The sequence below is a fragment of the Papaver somniferum genome, chromosome 11 (assembly GCF_003573695.1).
Source record: "Papaver somniferum cultivar HN1 chromosome 11, ASM357369v1, whole genome shotgun sequence".
NCBI lineage: Eukaryota > Viridiplantae > Streptophyta > Magnoliopsida > Ranunculales > Papaveraceae > Papaver > Papaver somniferum.
In genome coordinates, this window is record NC_039368.1 from 101,964,648 (window position 1) to 101,986,741 (window position 22,094).

Consider the following 22,094-nt stretch of genomic DNA (forward strand, 5'->3'; position numbering starts at 1 on the left):
TAAACCAGAATCGGTATATGTTCGTGCTCTCATAAACCGATTTTGGGTTGATTTTTTCAATTCACAAAAAAAAAATCGATTATTACAAATGTACACAAAAAACCGATTATGGGAAAGAAAAAAAAAATCAAATATAGTTTGAATCATACTCGATCTGAAAATGAGTATGATTTCATACTCGATTTCACGTATAAATTCATATACTCATTTTGAGATCGAGTATGAAATCATACTCGTTTGAAATTGTGTAAAATCATAGTCATACTCATTTTCAATTTGGGTATAACCAGAATCGGTTTACACGATACACATATAAAAACCGATCATTGACATTGCATAACAGGAATCGGTTTATAAAAGTGCTCATGTAATCCGATTCTAACAAAAAAAGATACAGAAAGATTGTGAATTTTTTCTTACAACAATCGGTTTACTCGACACACATATAAAATCCGATTCTAGCATTATACATCAATAATCGGTTTTTATAAGTGCTAATGTAATCTGATTATGGGCTAAGCAATTATGAATTCAAATGGTAGACAATCGGGCTATATGGACATTAACATTGACCGATTCTAGTTCAAATTTCTCGAACCACAAAACATATCCAGGACAATCGGTCTCTGTGGGCATGAACATAAACCGTTTCTATTTGCAATCGGATCACATGTACATTAACGTTAACCGATTCTGGTAAACCCGGAAAAGTTTGATTTCAAAATTTTCAATTTTTGAGCGATTGCATGTTACTAAAACCTAGTTTAGATTGAGAAGAATAATCAGTTGAAGTGGAGATGAAAATAATTTTGATTTTGATTTTGATTTTATGATTTTAGGTTTATGATTTTGATTTTGGTTTTTAATTTTATGATTTAAGTTTTATGATTTTGGTTTTAATTTTTAATTTTATGAGTAGGATTTAATGGGGACACATTTGTAGTATTAGTATTTGATAAAGGGTAAGTTGCTAGTTTCATCTCTTAATAAAAAAAATTGTCCTGTAGTGTAGGCCCAAATTAATGGGCATAGGCCTCAATTTAGCCAGGCTATTATTCTAGTCAATTATTTGTTATTATATTGACTTATTTCCATAATAACACATATAATACCTAAATATTTGGAAAATAATTATATTGAAAAATATAAAATAAATATATCCGACATGGCACAACATGTTTATTTTTCTGGCACATCCCAGCACAGCGCACCTTCTAACACGACACCTCATGACACGTCATAATCTCCGGCATAGCATAACCCGACACATAGCACACTAAACACGTGATTTCGTGGACTGGGCTGTGCTGGACCGACACGTTTTACCCCTCTAGGTGTAGCCGCTTAGGTACTGACCCAACGAACATAACTCAAATTTCTAGTAATATATCCGTGAAAATAATGGGTTACATTTTGCAAGTACATCAAACCCGACGGTCAAATTGTACAATAATGGGTTGTTCAATTTGTCAAAAGGGTTTAAACATGTTCTCTTATTATATACAATTGAGCAGTCAAAAAAAGAAGTCTACATAAACCTTGCATGCGTAGAAAAACATCACAGAAGTGCAAGACTTGATAATTGGTCCACGAAGTGGTGACCCTGAGATCGAATGGTTTAGATAAATCCACATGCATGTTTTGTTATTTAAATATTTGATGCTACACATAATTTTGGGCAAGAAACATTGTATCTCTGATTCACCATGTTTCATTCTGTTCCTACATTACTGATCAAGCAACAAATATCTGCCAATGTCTTGATTTGATTTAATTGTTAAATACCAAATGCCAATATCTATTAGTTTCTAAAGATTTCATGTCTGTTATAGATTTGATTCCTAAATGATTATCATTTTTAATGAAATGTTTCTGAGTACGAGCAATCTGCTGGCCTAAATAGTACTAACCGTTTGTCCGTTTTCAGTTACCGAAAAAATAAAGTTTTAGGTGTTTACACAAATGAGAGTCTTCGAATTAGTGTCTACCCATCAATCTTTTCAAAATAAGAGTTTACCCACATTTTGAAAATTCTACTACAGTAGCAAATTTGAATATTCAAAAAACCATAATTTTTTATCTATTTACTGAATTTGCCATTTTACTAAAATAAAATAATGAAAATAAAGTTTGTTAGTATTATCTATGGTTTGTTGAAGAATTTATTTCACCGAGGCTTTTAGGATATTTGAATTAAAATGGACTAATTTGCCAAAATCTAGTAACATATTTTTAGTATATTGTTAGCAAAACCATATTTGAATTTTTATTGCGAAAGCGATTTTTTTTTTTTTTTGGTTTTTGATTTGTTTCTCTATTGCAGCCAAGTACATTGCTACCAAAAACAGATTTGACTTTCGATGGCAAAACCATATATGTCTCGCAAAAACGGATAGCTTATTTGCACCAGCAAAAATGAATTTGTTTTTTCTTTCTCAAAATGTAGTGGAAAAAAATTCATTTCTCAACTCTAATAGAAATATAATTTTCATAAACTTTTGTTACACACTTGTATGCTTCCAAAAAGAACTTACACATTTACAGTACAAAATCTAATTTTGCAAGGCTATTGATGTATTTTCAAAGTTGTTGTAGTAAAAAGGTTCGTTGAGACTTGTGAAGGAAGATTATTTTAGACTTAATTTTAAATAAAAATATAGGAAACTTAAATAAAAGTGATATGAAAAATATGGAGAAGACTGGGGCTATGGATTCCACTAATTACCAATATCAAAGTGATTTTATATTCTCTAATTATAATTATGCAAATCCTTCATTCAAATTGATTCTAAATATTGTAAAGTTGATTTTTTTTAGAAATAACAATTGTAAATCGAAAGTATGGGACATCAAAACCCTAGGCTAGCATGCTCCATCAATTGAAATAACAATTGTTTAACAAAAACCATTTTTTTCTATTTATTTATCAAGGCAAATAATCATATAATAATTGCATAATTAAATAAAATAGAGATTACCACATTTTATTGGCGAAATAGCTTCCTCCGTCGCCCCAGAGGATGGGTTTAGCTCATCATTGTATAAACTTGCTCAAAGTATTGATTCATGCTCAAAATTTGTTTACAAAGATGAAATGGAGAGAAAATAATGAAAAATCGGGTATTTGCAACGTTTATAATTGTTGCAAAACACTGTTACAAAGAACGATAAAAGAGAACTGTTGTTGTTGTCTCTCTGCGACCCTCACGTGTCTGTCGTTGCCACTGTTGATAAACGACTGTCTTCGTCAGTCTGTTCTTCGTGTTCTTCAGTTCTGCAGCAGCAAAAATGGTGTTCTCCGCAACTCGATTTTTCGGCTCTGTGATGCTCTCTAACTCTCCCAAACTCCCCCTCTCTCTTCCTCGAAACCTCAGCAACATATTTATATCCAGCGGGTGAAGAAAATCCTCCGTGATAACTCAAAATTATCTTCATATATCCGGCAGTGAAGAAAATATTTTCTGGAATATTTTCTTTCGATTCTTGATTCCTTCACGCGTCTGTGGATGTCAACTTCTCCTTTTTTACCTCGTACACGCTTCCAACAGTTGTTAGAGTCTTCCCAGCATGCGCAAACTCTCTCCAACTCATGCAAATCCCGTGAATATCTTCTCTCTTTGCACACACACCTCTGTTTTCTTCCCAACGATTATCCAGCCAAACTGGATCAATTCCAACGACCCTACCACGCCTGTTAAGCTAAATAAAGTCTTCTCATGAAGTTTCAGCCATTGAATCACATTATAACCCCCTCCAAATCACGAACTGAATATCTGTGAATATTTTCCCGCCAAAATTTATATTTGAATTTGAAGAAGATGGGTGTTGTGGACAAAAATGGGTGATGTGGAAAAAAATGGGCTACATATAGCCGTGGGTGACAGTTAGCAAAAATGGGGGTCTGTATAGCAAATGTCCTCCGGGGTGCTCCGAGCAACAACTTTTCGAGCCGAATTTTCCAACAATATTTATTTTCCAAAAATACCTAAAAATACATAAAAAAAAACAATATTAGTACAAAAATCGAGTTCCAACAATATAGACATTGAGGACAATTTAGACACAAAAATGTGTCTATCAGCTATCATCTATTCAGTAACTTTGAATTCATTTGGTTTCTATGCAAAACACTAATACTCCCTCCGTTTCTGGAAAAGAGATATTTTCACTTTTTCAATTTGGCCTATTCTTAGGTTAAAATGAAAAACTGAAAGTATCTCTTTTCTAGAAACAGAAGTAGTACAATTTTTTCTTTTTTTGTAAAAAAAAATCATAGTTGATTGAGAACCATTAACAAGGACTAGAAGTAGAAATACCACCAACAACACCACCACAGCAACCACCTCACCAGTCACACCAACTCGAGCGTCGACGGAAGCCGTAAGCAAGGACTCCACTGTAACTGCATCTAGAGTCAACAACCCTTAAACCATCAAAATAACATCACCACCATCAATGAGTAAAGGAGATCATCAGTAGAAAAACCATCACACTAACCCTACCCATAAACACTACCAAACCAAAATTATCAGCTACCACTGCATTAAAGAAAAAAAAAACGTTATTAAAAAGATTAAAACAAAAACAATGTAAAAACTCCTTTACTCACAGCGCCATCACAACCTCCAGCACCTGAAAACAAACCTCCACTCTAGATCCAAAATCCATGACTCCCACTGACATACCAATACATTTAACATTAAAAAAAAAGGTCAATTCCAGAAGACATACCTGATTTACACAAAATATTACTCTATTTAGTCCATCAATAGACAAAATCGAACAAGATCAGAGAACATCGGAGGATTTTGAATCAATCCTGTTAAAGGGGAGGCGGATTCCATTAGAGGGACGGCAGTGAATATGACAAAAAGGGATCACTACACGGTAATTCGAAGTGCCCCTTATAAAAAAACTGAAAATGACTAATTAACCCTTACATAGTTTAGTGTTGATAATCTAGTTTAATTTTAATAATCAAATTTCACTTATATTAATTCTAAAACAAATCAAAATCAGATTTTTAGAGTTAAAAAAAAAGTTTAGAGGAGAAGAAAAGAAAAACTTTTGTGATATTTGTGAAACCCTAGATTTTGATTCACTCAACCAAAATGAGTGATTCCAGTGACAAATTTGAGATGGATAAATCACTAGATTAGTTCTCATTAGCTTTTTGTCGCTTAAAATTATCTAAAGTACGTAAAAAAATCGAAACTTTTAAAATTTCAGAAGAACTTACGGTTGGAATTTAGCTCGTTACCAACCGTAACTCGCAGTTACGGTTCCAAAAGTATCGAATACTAGACGTAACTGGTTCAATTTGGGGAAAACCCAATCGTAATACCAGTTACGGTTGGTAGAATGACAACATATAGCAACCGTAAAAAATTACGGTTGGTAACTAATGAATCGGGATCAACCGTAACTAACCTACGGTTGGTAAGGTTATTTGAGTTACAAGTCGTAACTCAAATACGGCCGATAACAGTAATGCAATTATAAACCGTAAAAAGAAAATGAAACATCCAGGACAAATTACGGTTCATAACTTAAGTAACGAGATCAACCGTAAGTAATTTACGGTTGCAAAAAAAAAAATCGTAACTGAACATTTTATCTCAAAATCAAGAACTTACGGTTGGTATTTGAGTTAAATGAACCGTAACATCAACCAAATCTATAGTTACGGCATTACCAACCGTAACTCACATGCAACACAGAAATTTCAATTTTGATCCAAAACCCTAATTTTTGATACAAAACTAACTTAAATCATATACAATAAACTAAACCCTAACTGGGTTTTTCGAAATATAGTTTTCAATCAACGATTATCAATTTTTCAAATCGAGGATGATGAAAATTTCAATTTTAATGGAGGAGGAGAAGAGAAGAGATCTGATTCCATTAGGTTAATTAGTCCATTTAAGGTGAAAAGGGTAATCTAATCAATTTACACTCCCTATAGGACATCCCCTAACCAACTAGAGAGACATTGTTATCACACTTGCCGCTCCTCTAATGGAATATGCCGCCCCTTTTAACAGGATAGTTTTGAATGGGGTAGAAAAGAGGAAAAAAGGAGCATGTCAAAATATTCTTGAGATTTCATATTCGTTAGTTTCCATAAACCTAGTATATACGTGTATTGTATTATGTTAACCCGTAAATACCGGAATATTTTGACCGATTTACCAAATAGTTTGATTAACAGTAAGACATTAATATAAATATAGAATATATGTTGTTATATTAAGAAGGTTAAAACTGGAAAATAGGATGAAGGAAAAAATCTAAAATACTCCTATAATATATACTAAATGCAGTATTATGTAGAAAAGTGGGCAAACACGTATTTCAAATTTTTCTGTGGGGAAATAATAATTTGAAGATTATGTGACGGGTAATCATCTAAATTTTAAGAAAATAATTGTTTTGGATGGATACATTTTCTCTTTCTTGTAAATAAAATTTCATTGAAAGAACTAAATAGCGGTCGAGACCGAGGTTACAATAGTAGTAGAGTCATCCAATATTGGGGAGTTTAAGGTTCCAATACTTGATTTATCTACTTGAAGTTTAAAATCAATATAAGTACGAGTGTAGCATTCCTGTTAAAAATGTTACGGTAATATCTCGCTCTCTTGGCTACAACGTCTACTACATCATATTCTGTTTTAGTAACAGCATCTCTGTTAAAAAATGTTATGGTAATGTCTCGTTACCTTGGCTGAGGCGTCTGCTACATCATTTCCTGTTTTAGGAACAAAATAAAAACCGGAGAAATTCACACATATTGAAGATTTTTCCATTGTCACAAAATAGTTTTGTTGATCCAAGAGATGTATGTTGTAGAACTATTCAAACTTCCAATTAGAACTTCATTGTCACTTTCTATGTTGAAATTGGTTAGTTACTTCTCCTCATCCCAAGTAGCTTCCTGCAACATTTCTACAACTTCTGCCTCTTGCGGGTCTGAACACTTAGAGGGCCTGCTCTTCCTCCTACAAAAACTCCTGCATCATCTCTCGGAATCAAAACAAAACCAGAAGGAAGATTCTCAGATATCCATGAGGCATCCAAATTTATCTTTTTAGCATATGTAATGGGAGGAGTCCAGGGGTTATTCTTCCTTTTATTTTCCTTTTTCTTCACACTACTGAGGGGATTCTCTTTTTTCTTCCAAAAGTCTATATGTCTATGGATTTTTTTGTTAGTTGTTGAGGGGTTTGGGACTTTCCTTGGAATGTTTTATTACATCCTGCTTTCAATACAAACCACATTTTAGTGAACATGAACATGAGTTGGCGTTGGCTCCAAAATTTCTTTGGAAAAAGGGTGGTGAAGTAGTAGATGTTCAATTGTCCCTTCCTTCTCATTACAGAAGTTACATTTTGGGTTGGTGTCTCTCATTATTGTAAATAATTTAGAGTTTGTTGACAGAGCATTGTGTAAACATTTTCAGAGAAAAATTTTGATCATAGGTGAAACTCCTAATTTCCAGATGAATTTTTAAATATGTTCATCTAGATTTAGGTTGGAAGAATTCAAATTCCTTTCCATAGTTTATTAAACATTGATTTCACTGTGAAATTTCCTGACTTAGTTAGTTTCAATCTGAGTTTATGTATCTTTTTTAGGCTTATTATATCCATCAAGAAGAAGATTGATTTTAAAAAAATAAATCAGTAATATCATTAGGGAAACATGAGCAGATCAGAGATGTGTTTACAATGTGTGTGGATGAGTTTATCAGATCAACAGCCAGAGATGAAGAATCAGTAGATGTGGATTTAAGGTGGATCATGTTAGTTTGTAAACCTGGTATCCAGCTATCCTCCCAAATATTTATATTGTTGCCATCCCTTACTTCCCAGATGTTATTCTGAGCTATTAAAGAAAGACATGTACATATACATTTCCAAGTCCAAGAGCTATTATCTAATGGTTTATCTTTCAGAGGTGACTTATTCCTGAATTATTTTGGGCCCAAAGTCTTATCCCAAAGGGCATAGTTATTTCAGTAATCTCCATGCCACTTTAGCAATTAGGGCTAGATTAAATTTATGTGCATCTCTAAATCCTAAACCTCCCTTGCACACTGGTTTGCATATACTAGACCAACCTTTTGAATAGCAACCTTTGGTGTTTGATTCCAAACCCCGCCAGAAATTTCTTGGTATAACTTTTATCTTTTTTGATATCTTTTTAGGTAGTATAAAGAATCCCATTTGATAGGAAGCCATACTAGCTAATACAAATTAATTTAGAACCATTTTACTTGTTTGTGGTAGAACTTTGATTTTCCATCCTTGAGATTTATGCTCCATCTTTACAAGGATAACTTCAAAAGTTTTGATTTTAGACTTATCAATAAAAAGAGGTGCTCCTAGATATAAGTCCTTTAAGTTGATATGTTTGATTTTTAGCAGTTTTGACATCATTCTTTGGTGTTGTGTTTTCTTACTAAAGAAAACTCCTGATTTATAAAAATTTATCAGTTGGCCTGAGGTCTGGCTGAAAAGGTTGATCGTGTTCAAAAGATTTTTGCACTCTATTAGATCTGCCTTAACAAATAGCAGGCATTCATGATACGTTTTGATCTCTGTACCTTGGTGATTATTATTATAGAGGCGGAATTCATAATAATAATAGACGAAAAATAGAAAACAGAACACACTAGAAACCAGATTCGAAGAAAATATCTTCTCTAGATTATGAACAAGAAAACTATATTACTATTCTCTCTTTGTTACGCTCACAATCTCTGTAAACAGTGGATCAACCTTAAACTGTTTGCTGAGCTTGCTTTTGCAATAATCAACTGCCTCACAAACTTCTCTCTAGGTATGTGGTGTTAAACCTCCTTTTCTAGGTGTCAAACCACGCTCCTTAGATTTAGATGTGTATGTATTACAAACCACACCCTAGATCTAAGTGTGTTTGTATCACAAACCACACTCCAGATTGTCTTAGCTATGAGATAAACATCTCTACTTATAGCTTTCGGTTTGGTTTCTCAAACCTTCTAGGAACTATTTCCCTTTCTAGGACTAATTCCTTTTCTAGGTATGTTTCCCTTTCTAGGAATATTACCTTGTCTAGGAAGTATTCCCTTATGTAGGTATACTTCCTTACTTTGGTTTGGTTTCCCAAACCTCTTAGGAATCTATTTTCTAACTAAGAGTATTGCCTAAAACAAAACCCTTTCCCAACTAGGAATTCTGTCCAAATAAGGATTCCTTCCAAATATAGGATTATTCCCTCAACTTAGCTTGAGATTTATTGGTTCCCGGATAGAGGAAGATACACATGTATCAAGTCATCAGCAAGAAAAGGTGAGATATAAGAGAGTTTTTTAGTGTAATTTTAACCCCATGAAGAATCCTTTTATCTTCTTGGGCAAGCAAAAGTATTGATAAGACTTCTATATAGATGATGAATAAAAAAAGGAGACATGGGGTCTCCTAGTCTAATTCCTTTAGTTGGTTTGAAAAATTCCCCTGGTAACCATTTAGTAAGACTTTTATTGATGAAGTTGAGATACATTGTTCAATAAGAGCACAAACCTCTTGACTGAAACCAAAGGTTTTAAGGGTTTTTAGAAGAAATTATCGATTTACTTTGTTGAAGACTTTAGAAATATCAATTTTAACTCCTAAACCACCAGTTTTGGCATTTTTCTTTTTAAAAGAGTGAATTATTTCTTGAGCTACTATGATGTTATCTGAGATTTTTCTAGAAGAGAGGAAGGCAGATTGATATGGGGAAATAATTTTTTTGAAGTAATGGTTTTATTCTATTAGCTAATATTTTTGTAATGACCTTGTATATAGTATTATAGAGCCCAATTGGTCCGATTTTTCTAGGATCCTTGGGATGTTTCACTTTAGGGATGAGAAAAATATGAGTTTTGCTCAATTCAGGGTTCAATTTCCTAGTTTGGAAAAAATCTTGTATTGTCAGAATTACTTGGTCACCAACAGTTTCCCAATTTTTCTTAAAGAAACTTAATGGGAAGCCATCGGGACTAGGAGACTTATTAGGTTTCATATTATTAATCACAACATGAATCTCTTCTGTCGAAGGAATAGAAGGGATGGTCAGATTTCCACAATTAGAGATACAAGTAGGTATATTTTCTAGAACTGAGTCATGAAGGGAGTGGTTGATGGATTTTTAAGTAAAGAGAGTTTAAAAATAATCAGTAAGAATCATACCAATCTCAGCTTTGTTATGTATAATTGTATTTCGATTACTGGATATACATTCAATATTATTCCATGTTCTCTTACTCAAGGTTATGACATGAAAATATTTGGTGTTTTGTTCTCCTAAATATATGATATTGTCCCTAGAATCTCGTTTAGATATTGCTTCCTGGGTATCGTGAAGAGATTCTAACTGATTTAGTTTTTGTTTAAGCAAATTTTCAGAGGCCTCTGAGATTCTTTTATTTATAATCCTATCAATTTCTTTGACAAGTTTGTCTATTTTCTTATTTGGTTGTCTAAAGACATTTTTGTTCCAGTATAAAAGGTTTATCCCTATGGTTTTTAGATTTGATACATGAGCATTGGATGGTGTGCTTCATCCACATGATTCCAGGTTTTCTGAATTACCTGAATGTTGAGTCATTTTTTAACCAGGTATCATAAAATTTAAATATTTATTCTTTCCTCAGATAGGGTAGTTCAAAAGTGAAAAGATGAGGGTACCCAAATACACCACAATCTTTTTGTTTCAACCTATAAGTCCTCTTATCAAGTGTGATCGTCTATGGACAAAGTCGAGACAATACAAAAACTTCGGTATTCACATTTTGTGTGATTGTCTAAGGAAACGAGATCGATACAATACGACTACCAAAGTGTGATACTTGATAATAGATTCAGACTTAACCAAACTCTATAAGATCACTATCAAGTATAACATAGTTAACGTAAAGTGCAATTTACTTTATTATATAAACAAATATAATTGTGGAAAAGAAAAGTAAATCACACATCAAGATTTTGTTAACGAGGAAAACTGCAAGTGCAGAAAAACCCCGGGACCTATTCCATAATTGAATACTCTCAGAATTAAGCCGCTATACAAAATCCAAACCAACTTCGTATAGTTGAGACCAAGCAACTACCCCTAATTCACTTAGTTTCCTTAGTATCCCTGCGCTTCCGACTTCGAAGGTCACGGACCGGTACAATTCCTTTGGATCGTATTCCAAACACCAAAGGAACAACGAATCTGTTTGGTAACAAATCTATTGATTCTTTCAAGATAAAGATATCTCAAGTCATACGCAAAGGCTCTTCCGTTTAATCTAATAAATTCCTTTTCCTGGTCAGATCAATCTATCCAATAACTACAAAAGCAGTTAAATTTAGATTCACAATCAATCAATATAGATATCAACGAGAAACTATAAAGTTATGCCGATCTCACACAAATAATTAACCAATTAAATATGATTATAGTTGGATCCCATCCGATCATGGTTTTTGCACACACAAAGATATGAGAACTAATAAGAAATCTTCTTCGTCTTCAAATCTTCTTTAATCTCAAATAATAACCTACACAACACCCCTTGAATCTCTTGTGATCAATCACACACAGAACGAAGTCTGTTAACATTGGATTATCATAAGATATCTTAAGATCTAACAACAGTTCTAAATATTTCATCGATACTTCAATCTAATTTAAGTGAATCTTATATCAGAAGAAAAGATTCTCAATAATAAAAAAAACTAGGTGCAATAAAAGTTTCAACAACCGTTAGTCAATCAAATCAATCGAAAACTAATAACACTACAATTATCTAGTTTCCCACCAACGGTACTCGTAGATCTTCTTGATCCCACATAAGTCTTTATATGAGCGGTCGTAAGAGATGTCACCTAATTAGGATACTTTCCTCTCCGAATAGACAACTTCACTAGAAACAACAAGAAACAAAGTTTGCCTGACTCTTAGGATAATTTGCTAGAAATGCAAACTTAGGTATTTATAGACCAAGGATGTTTATAGATCAAGGAATTTCCAAAACCGAAAATATTCTCAAGATTTGCAATGAATGACAAAATTCGGTTTCCCTAATTCCAATAAATGCTTGTCCAAAGTTTCCGAAATCTCTCAATAGAAAATCTCCAATTAGTAAATGCACATTACTAATTTTTATTCTCTAGAGATATGCATTTAATTCTTGGTAATTAAAGCATATAAAACCAAAAACCTCAATTAAAAGATTCTCAATTTATTTTGGCGCAGGATCACCTTAAGTACTAAGGAATATCTTTGAACAATAAACAATGAGAGTTATTGTACGTGTTCAAAGTATGTTGACATCTTTTCACTGTAAATTATTCATATTTACATGGATTGTTCATATTTACATGGATTATTCATATTCTTGGAATCGGTTATACCACACTTCCAAACAAGTTTAGAATTGGTTGACTTTTATTCCAAGATAACTATGTGATTTATCAAATCAAATCACATACATGGGTTCAATCGGTTTTACCAATCACTAGGATCGGTTATACCTCAATATGGAAATACTTGTGATCGGTCACACAAGTTACTGGGACCGATTACACCAGTTACCAGGATCGGTTCCATATTTCCATGGTATTGCTTGTGATCTGTCACACCAGTTACCAGGACCGGTTACACCAGCTAATAGGACCGGTTACCTATTACAAGGATCGATTACATAACACTCTGTGATCGGTCACACCAATTACTAGGATCGGTCATACCAATTACAATATCGATCATACCATCTCATGGTGATTACTTAGGTTCGGTTACACCAATTAATAAAAACCAGTCATACCAAATCATAAGTCAGGCATTGTGATTAGTTATACCATGATACATAACTTAGTTACGATTGGTTCTACCATCTCACACATATAGGTCATCCAAAGGGACCAATAAGTCCAATGATTTCCCTTTCGATTCACGAAACAAGTTCATAAATGTACTTCCTTTAAACGAATGTAAAATATTGTTTCCTAGGATGAAATTTTCACCATAACCCATTCACATAATCATAACAGTATATAGAAGATTATGTCGATGTCATACCTATGAAGTTCAAAAGATAAGCGTTATACTTCATAGTCTAATTCCCAAATACTATGATCATACAATTATGACCATTTCACATCACTAGAGTATTATATAAGATGAACAGTATATACAGCTTCCAAGTTATGTTTCCAATATATCACGACTTGAAAAATACGTTTGGAATGAAACAGTTCAAGACAACATTACTAACCTCAAGTGGGAGGATGATGTCGTCCTTTTAGTTTGCTACTTCTTCACTTTCTTCAGGTCTTCGGAGTAATACTTGTATGTCTGAACATTATTAGACTTTTTAGTCTAACCTAAACGAAGTTGACTCTAGTATATAATCAAGCGCCTTTAGATGAGTTTTGACACACTAAAATATGACAACCAAACTTGACATACCAACGCTTGGTGAGTTCAACCGAGATATGCTCTAAAAATCTACCCCTTTGTCAATTTTAGTGACAAAACTCTTAATACATATGAGTAAACAAATTACATAAGAATTCATTTTACATACGCTTGATTCCAAGTTTCAACAGCACAATAACCTGCATATATTCAGTCAATAATTGCCGATGTTTATATTTGAATAACAAAAGATTTTAGTCCCTCTAAAGGTAAGCTAGGTAAATATTCAATCCGAACATCTTTGTTATTCCCTTTTTGTAGTCAGAATACTACAACAGTAATATGGTATGTTTCTCCCCCTTAGTCAATACTTTACTCTTTTGTTACACATAACGTTTAAGCCCAATTTTCCTTTCCTTAGTGATTGAAAATGACTTGTTTACTCCATATATTTCTTCCCCTTTTTGTCACAAAATGAAAAAGGTTCGAGCAAATAACGGACAAACCGAAAGGATATTACAAATCTAAAAGACTTGTAAACAAACTATAAGAGTAAAACACGAAGGTTTCACATACCACTTTAGATAACCAATATCAAAACCGAAACTACAAGTAATTTAGTTTTAATATGTTATCAAGGAAACAATTACTCGAAGAAATTTTCCCTAATAGTTTAACAAATCGACTAAGAAATTAATTCCCTTGTTAAACCGATTGCGTATGTGCAATCACTTATTTCGATAAGACCAAAATAAAGATTAGAATTAACTTTATTTCTCTTATCGGGCTCTAATTATTCAGACAATAACTTAGACATTTCTCTTTAGACAAGAGAAACACTAGGATAGTTAACTATATTTTGTTTTCAATGCATTTGATTACTTGAATAACAAAATCCTCTCATTTGATAAGTCTAACTAAGATCAGAATTAACTTAGTTTCTCTTATCCGGAATCAATTTGGACTAAACAAATGATCCCATATTTAATTAAGCCATAAACAATACATACAAACCAAAATTAATTGACTTGCACAATTATTTTATTAACCGGAAGCAATTGAAACAAACATAGACATTATAGTACCGCAATTGCACCGAATTTCGTTAAGCAAAAACACTTGATTCTCAACAATAAAGAAGATACCAAACAATAAGCCAAATAATTTGACACAGTTTTTCTTAACCGGAAATAATTAAATCATACACACACATATCCATACACAATAATGGAACATATCAATTGTACCGAAATTTTGTTAAGCAAAAGCAAAATATATGCAATATAAACAGGCTTTTCTGAAACAGGAAAACGATTAACTAACAAATTTGTTACCTCAGATTACGCAGCCTCTTCTCCCCAGAAAGATGATAAAGCCTACCAACATGGGTTAGAATTAATCCCGCTAAATCAAAAAGCCACACAAACCATAAGGGTCTCATCATATGAGATCGAATATTAAGGTTGATGAAAACCGAAATCAGATATCTCATAACCGAATACATATATCAAAAATATAAACATTCATTCACAGGATATATAATCGGTAACTATCACAAGAAAAATTATAAGATAATAATTTTATTCATAAATAATGATAGTTTTATTCAAAATATACCTTATACAATAATTGAAATAAATCAAAACATTGATGTCTATCTTCTCTAAATAAGAATCCAACATTATTAACCTTTACCAGAGAAAGGTTGAATCGGTTTTAACTAATGTGTGCCAATAGAAAAAGTTGAAAACCTAAAACACATGTTATACTAAACACAACTCATGTAAACATAAACTGATTCAACATACTGTGCCTTTTCACATATGAGTTTCAATCAGAACACCTTATGATCCTTTATTTAAAGGAAACCCTTACTTCTGCTTTTGATAAAAAGAAATCATTAGAAAAAGAAATCTCTAAGTTGAAAAAACTTAATGATAACACAAACAATTTATCCTCTTTGTTGGAAATAGGAAGAAGTCATGGCGATACACGTAGCTTGGGATATGAAGGTTGTAATACCTTAATCCATAACAAAGAGATAAAGTTTGTCAAATCTTCTAGTCTCCCTACACAAACGGAGGTCTCTGAAGTCAACAGTACTCATTGTAGTTGTGAAGAAACTAATAATGACAAAGCAACAATTGATGATCAATCAAATTAGGAACTAAAGAAAAGGACTTTTGCAGAAGGAAAGACATCAAAGCTTCCAAAGGTGCAGAAAAAGAAAGGATCATCCCAAGAATATCCACGAGAGGTAACAACAAAAATTATAATTCTTATAATACTAAACATTGATATTATTGTGGTAATAAAGATCACTTATAAAGAGAATGTAAGATTCGCAGGATGCAAAATGCTCTTCGTTTTGTATCAAAAGAATTGGCAAAAGCTTCTTTTTATACGAAGAATTTTGATTCATGTTCCCCAACAAACAGACAAAAGAAATACTATGTCACATGGGTTCAATCGGGTTAACTAATTACTAGGATCGGTTATACCTTAATATGGAAATACTTGTGATCGGTCACACAAGTTACTAGGACCGGCTACATCAGTTACCAGGATCGGATCCATATTTCCATGGTATTGCTTGTGATCCATCATACTAGTTACCAGGACCGGTTACCAATTACAATGATCGATTACACGACACTCTGTGATCGCTCACACCAATTACTAGGATCAGTTATACTAATTATCATGATGGGTCACACTAATTACAAATATGGATCATACCATCTCATGGTAATTACTTAGGATCGGTTACACCAATTAATAAAAATCAGTCATACCAAGTCACAAGTCAGGCATTGTGATTAGTTATACCAAGATACATAACTTAGTTACGATCGGTTCTACCATCTCACACATATTGGTCATCCAAAGATTTGCAATGAATATCCGTACCAATAAGCTAATGATTTCCTTTTCGATTCACGAAACAAATTCATGAATGTACTTCCTTTAAACTAATGTAAAACATTGTTCCTAGGATGAAATCTTCACTATAACCCATTCACATAATCATATCTACGAAGTTCAAAAGATAAGCGTTATACTTCGTAGTCTAATTCCCTAATACTATGATCATATAATTATGACCATGTCACATCACTAGAGTATTATATAGTATGTACAGTACATACAACTTGGCAGTTATGTTTTCAATATAGCACAACTTGAAATATACGTTAGGAATGAAACAATTCAAGTCAATATTACTAACGTCAAGTGGAAGGATGATGTCGTCGTTGTAGTTCGCTATTTCTTCACTTTCTTCAGGTCTTCAGAGTAATACATATATGTATCAACATTCCTAGACTTTCTATTCTAACCTAAACGAAGTTGACTCTAGTGTATAATCAAGCGATTATAGATGAGTTTTGACACACTAAAATATGACAACCAAACTTGACATACCAACGCTTGGTGAGTTCAACCGAGCTATGCTCTAACACAAGGTAAGAAATATTGGACAATGATATGACCCTATGGATTCTAAATGAGATCGAGATACATTTTGGAATCGCAGGTTCCATTTGTATTAATAACAACTCTATCAATTCCTTCTTGTTTTACGTGCCACTTTATGTGATTATTCCAGGTGTAGTCATGTCCTGAGTATCCTAAATCATACAATCCAGATGTTTCAATATAACTTTATGATAATATCAATGTCAGCTCTCTTATATATCATGCCCCCTAATTTTTCAGATAGTTCAAAAATCATATTAAAGACTCATATGACTATCCAGGGCATCTCCCTAACATTAACCTGACCTCCTATTTATGCTAGGAAGTCCCAAGTTATGTTTCTACTAGATGGATATAAACTCCCATAAAAGCAGGTTAAAACCCATTTTTTTGAGTCAAAGTTAGTTTTCACAAAGACCTAGTCAAAGTTATGTTTCTATTAGCGTGAACGTCGTGTGCTAGTTGCGTCTAGAGTCGTCCTCTAAAGACCTTGATTTCCCAGAGAAACATAATTAGGTTACCACTTACATTACCTTGATTGAATATATATTTCTAAAGGAAATCAAACAGTCAATCTGTTAAAGGAGGATTAGGCAAAGTCTTCACTTTGGCTGAAGAAACTCCTAGGACTGTAAAGGACGTCATCTAGGAGAATCAAGTGCATAGCTCCTTGCAACATCCAAGATATATAAGGATAACGAATGAATCTGGATTGCTTGGAAGGTCGATTCAGTCTCAACTATATTCCATAAGGAAGACTGATAGTAGGCCAGTGTTTGTAGCGGCTTAATAGAGTGTGGTATTCAAGCTGGATTAGGTCCCGTGATTTTTCTACTGCATGGAAGTTTTCCTCTTTAACAAACTTTTTGATATCTTGTGTTATTTATTTTCCACATTATATCATTTATCTTTATAATTGAAATATCACAAGTAGTATGTTAGTCAACCTAGATAGTCTTTTTGCTCAATTATAAAGAACCTACAAGAGTTATTCTTGTAAATACATATCTTGAAACATAGATTACAAGATCGACTTGTTCTTATTTGAATTCAGTTCATGTACAATTCAGGTACATACTAAGTTGACCTTGAAATTCAATCAGTTACAAGGATCTTTTATTTTTGGTACATACTTATTTATTTTATAAGAATTTGTCCATACATGTTGACTAACAAAAATAGTTGGTGGTGTACTATTTTAGATAGGATTCCAAATCTCGTTGAGGAATTCATAGTTATAGTCACACGCAATAGATAAACGAAGAACACACTTATTTGTTTTTTCTCTTCGATGGTCAACTTTGAAAAATCTCTAGTTTTAAACAATTCTAAACTTGTAAAAGTATACTTGTTATCACTTGGTTGTAGTTAAACATCTCTAAAAGTTGATTCTTCATCTCCCAAACCTCTTCAAGTCGAAAACAATGATTAATTATATAATAATAAGATAGGGACCTAATAGTCGGAGTGTGTTTGACTAGTCTTTAACATTCAATGGAGTATCAAAAATAAGTAGTAGTTATCAATTAGCACCAAAGAGCACTACCTAAATCTTCACAAAAGGCTCATTTTTTGTGAGGAATATCTCTGCAATGTAGATTAATACTTTCAAATAAAATAAAATAAATAAATATGTAGTTATGTTATTTTCGTCGATCACAATCAATTTGGCATCTTTAAAATCCTTTTGAATACGTTTATATTGTAAATGATCCAAAAATTTGAACTTGTTAGTTTTTGTCCACCGTTATATCAAGTTCATAGTGGGTGGTTGTACCAGTAATGTTAAAAGTATCCTTACCAGTTGACGTCATGGACTAATGATGCTAGTATTTTTATTGATACAAAATGGTTTCCTTGTTGAATGAACGACAATGGTACGAGTGGATTTACTTGTGCTGGCTCCTCCTCTAATGATCGGACGGATAATTGAACCCGCACTCATTGATTATAAAACCATATAATGTGTCGGTTGTTGTTATCCGGACATAAAACTAAAATAAATATACTTAGTTATGTGGGTAAAAAAAAATTACTTGCCTCTTGTTCAATTTTTCCTGGTGATATTCGATCATCATTTAGTATAGGTAACAACTGAAACCTTCAAACCAACCACGTATAACTTCCTGAATCCGTAATGCAAGTTCAATTCACCTGTTGGCGCAAAATTGGAAGTTATATATTGTTGCTGCAATAATGCAAGGGTATTATCAAAAATGGTCAAACTTTCATAATCTGGTTCACAAAATAATCACACGGTTACAATGTCATTGCAGAATGGTCATTTGCTCGTTAAGTTCAGAGTCATCCGCTTTTTAGAGTTAAATCAAACAATATAATTACCTAATTTTCCTAAAAAGTTGGGTTCAGGATCTTACATGGTATTTACTCCCTAGGGTTGACCGATTTTCCTTTTATGTTTAGCGGAACTCTAATCTAGTTCAGGATCGTTACATGGCATTCGTCCTAAAGAGTTCATCGGTCCCTCTCTAAGGTGTAATGAAGCTTCTTAAGCTTCCACCCCCGCCACCACAACCTCAACCACTTTACTTAGCTGAGAAGGGGTATTTAAGAGAAATATTTTTTTTTAATGATTAAGTTGGATGAAAAACTATCATTTTGTAAACACTAGTTAAAGGTATGACCACTTTATAAAACCAATTAATGAAGTGTGACCATTTTGCAAAACACGCATTATTCAGTCCTCAATTGGTTCATCCTATGGATTACTTTTATCTTTAAATTCCTCGTTAAACGTACCAAAAGTTGTAGGTTGATTTTCAGTGGCACAACTAAGTTCACCATAATATACCAATACCAAATGAAAACCTCGTTTCGCTAGTTCAACACTTCTGTAACAGTTATTTAACAAGACTTGTTGTCATTAAAATTATTCATATTTTTGTATTTGGAAGGATAATTCAGGTAAATTTCTGAGTACTACAACCTAAACCTTCAATATAGATCATTTTTTACGAGCATGGTAACGTTTCTTTGCCATTTTACTTATCTAAAATGTTCCAGGTATTTCCACAAATCTTCCAAAAAATATGGTTTAGTTCCTAGTTGTCCTTGGTCGTCATCATTGTGTCTCCGATGCAACTGCAAGCTGAACTATTCTCCTACCAGTTCAGAATGACAACTCTCCTTGATGATTCGGCCACTCCACAACTCATCAATAGGTAGTGCACCTCTCATACAAATTTGTTTCTCTCCGACACATTTTTGATACCTTTATGGTAGAAGCTAGATCACCAGATTGTGTAGATCAATCATCTATAACTCCATGCAGAAACTTGGTTCTTTTGCTATTAGTTCTAACTTTGCTACATACTCCTTCCGTTCTTTTTTAATAGGCCAGTTTCTATAAATAAAAGTTTCAAAAAAATAGGCCAGTTTCCTAATTGGGAAAGTCAAATGTTAGTTTAATTTTTTGGGACCACTTTTCTCTTAACTTCTTTTGATGACAAGTGTCATGTGGACCACTTCACTTTACTTCTTTTGCTAACAAGTGTCATGGGGACCATTTCACTTCACTTCTTTTATTGACAAGTGTCATGAGGACCACTTTCAATGATTAGTTCTCTTAATTTCCTTAAATTTCGCTAAAAACAAAACTGGCCTATTAAAAAAGAACGGAGGGAGTATTTACCAATATAATGATTAACAGATAATGTGGTTGTCATACTTGAAGGATCTATGATTCCCCACCAAGTTTTCAAAACAACTAGATGGTGACAATTCACCTATGTCATTTTTCCTTCCCAAGAACCGATACATGTTGTTGTTGGGTGGCTCCTCAACAAGCTTAGATTCTATATGAAACTCCATTAGAAATTTGAACTGAATTTTTGTTTACCTAGTTTTACTTCGTTAACATAAGGATCGATATACAAATTTTCCTGAACTTGGAAAGAAAGAAAAATATTGGTAGAAAAACTTACAATGATGAAATAAATAAAAAAAATGAAGAAAGAAGGAAGGAAAAATATCTTTCCATTTCGACTAAAAGATGGCACTTTCTAATATTAGTGATCAAAATCTACATCATTGTTGTACTTCTTTTCCACAAGTAATAACTTCCACATACAAAATGTGGCATCACACAATTGAAAAAAGATGCATAATTACCCTCTTCATCATATCAATTTGATTCGAAAGGAATGATGGTCTTGTATGTCGGTGGAAAATATGGGGTTTGGATATATTATGTAGATTATGTTGTCAAAATATTTGCATATCAAGTGATGCACCTGCTCATCAGTTGCAATGCGAAAAATATCTAATTTATTCCTAATCCACTAAAATATTTTCACATATCTGCTTCCTTGGTTTTACCACCCATAACTTCTACCAACGATGGACAAAAAAAACTCTTATTTTAGATACTCCTTGAGAAGTAATTGCATCCTTTCATGGACGAATGGTCATGAACCAACTAATGGGTTCTCATTTTGTACTCTTGAAGTTTTTTTGTTTTCACTTTGTTGGATCTTAAGTTTCTAGTATGTTTTCCGGGTCAAGGAGAGTATACAATTGTGGCCTCAACTGTTTCGTCGTGGCTATGAGATCCTTCGAATTTTTGTACCAATAAGCTTTAGTTTTACAGATTTGTTGTGCATAACAAGAAATATAAGAAGCTAACCAGATGTTCCCTGATGATCTATGAATTGAAAGTTCACCTTCTTCCGGGTTGTTATTGATATCAAAAAATCCTGAACATAATGCACACCACCTATCCAGTAAATTCAATGCAAAATATTTGAAACTCCAGTCTCTATAAAAACCACCCATCATGTTATTTCGTTAAGTATTGAAAATACTTACATTCATAAACTTTTATATGCCTTGATTGTCACAAATCCGCAGTATTGTATGAAAATAGAGCCAAGAGTTATGTACATGTTCCTTATTAACACATCAATGATTTCACTTGTACATCATAGGTTTACATTTTTCTAATGTCCATAATCTGTCTCCAAAGCTCGTATAATACATCTTCGTTGATTTGATTGTATAGTCACTCCAATTGCACTTGCATTTTTTGAATTCATCAACATGGAGATATTAAATCTCAGGATTTCAATTTTGACTTGGAGATATTAAATGTTTTTCTTTAATTACTATTTGTAAAAACTAAAAAGACAATATGGTCTTAGGATTTGATCATTTAAAATTTT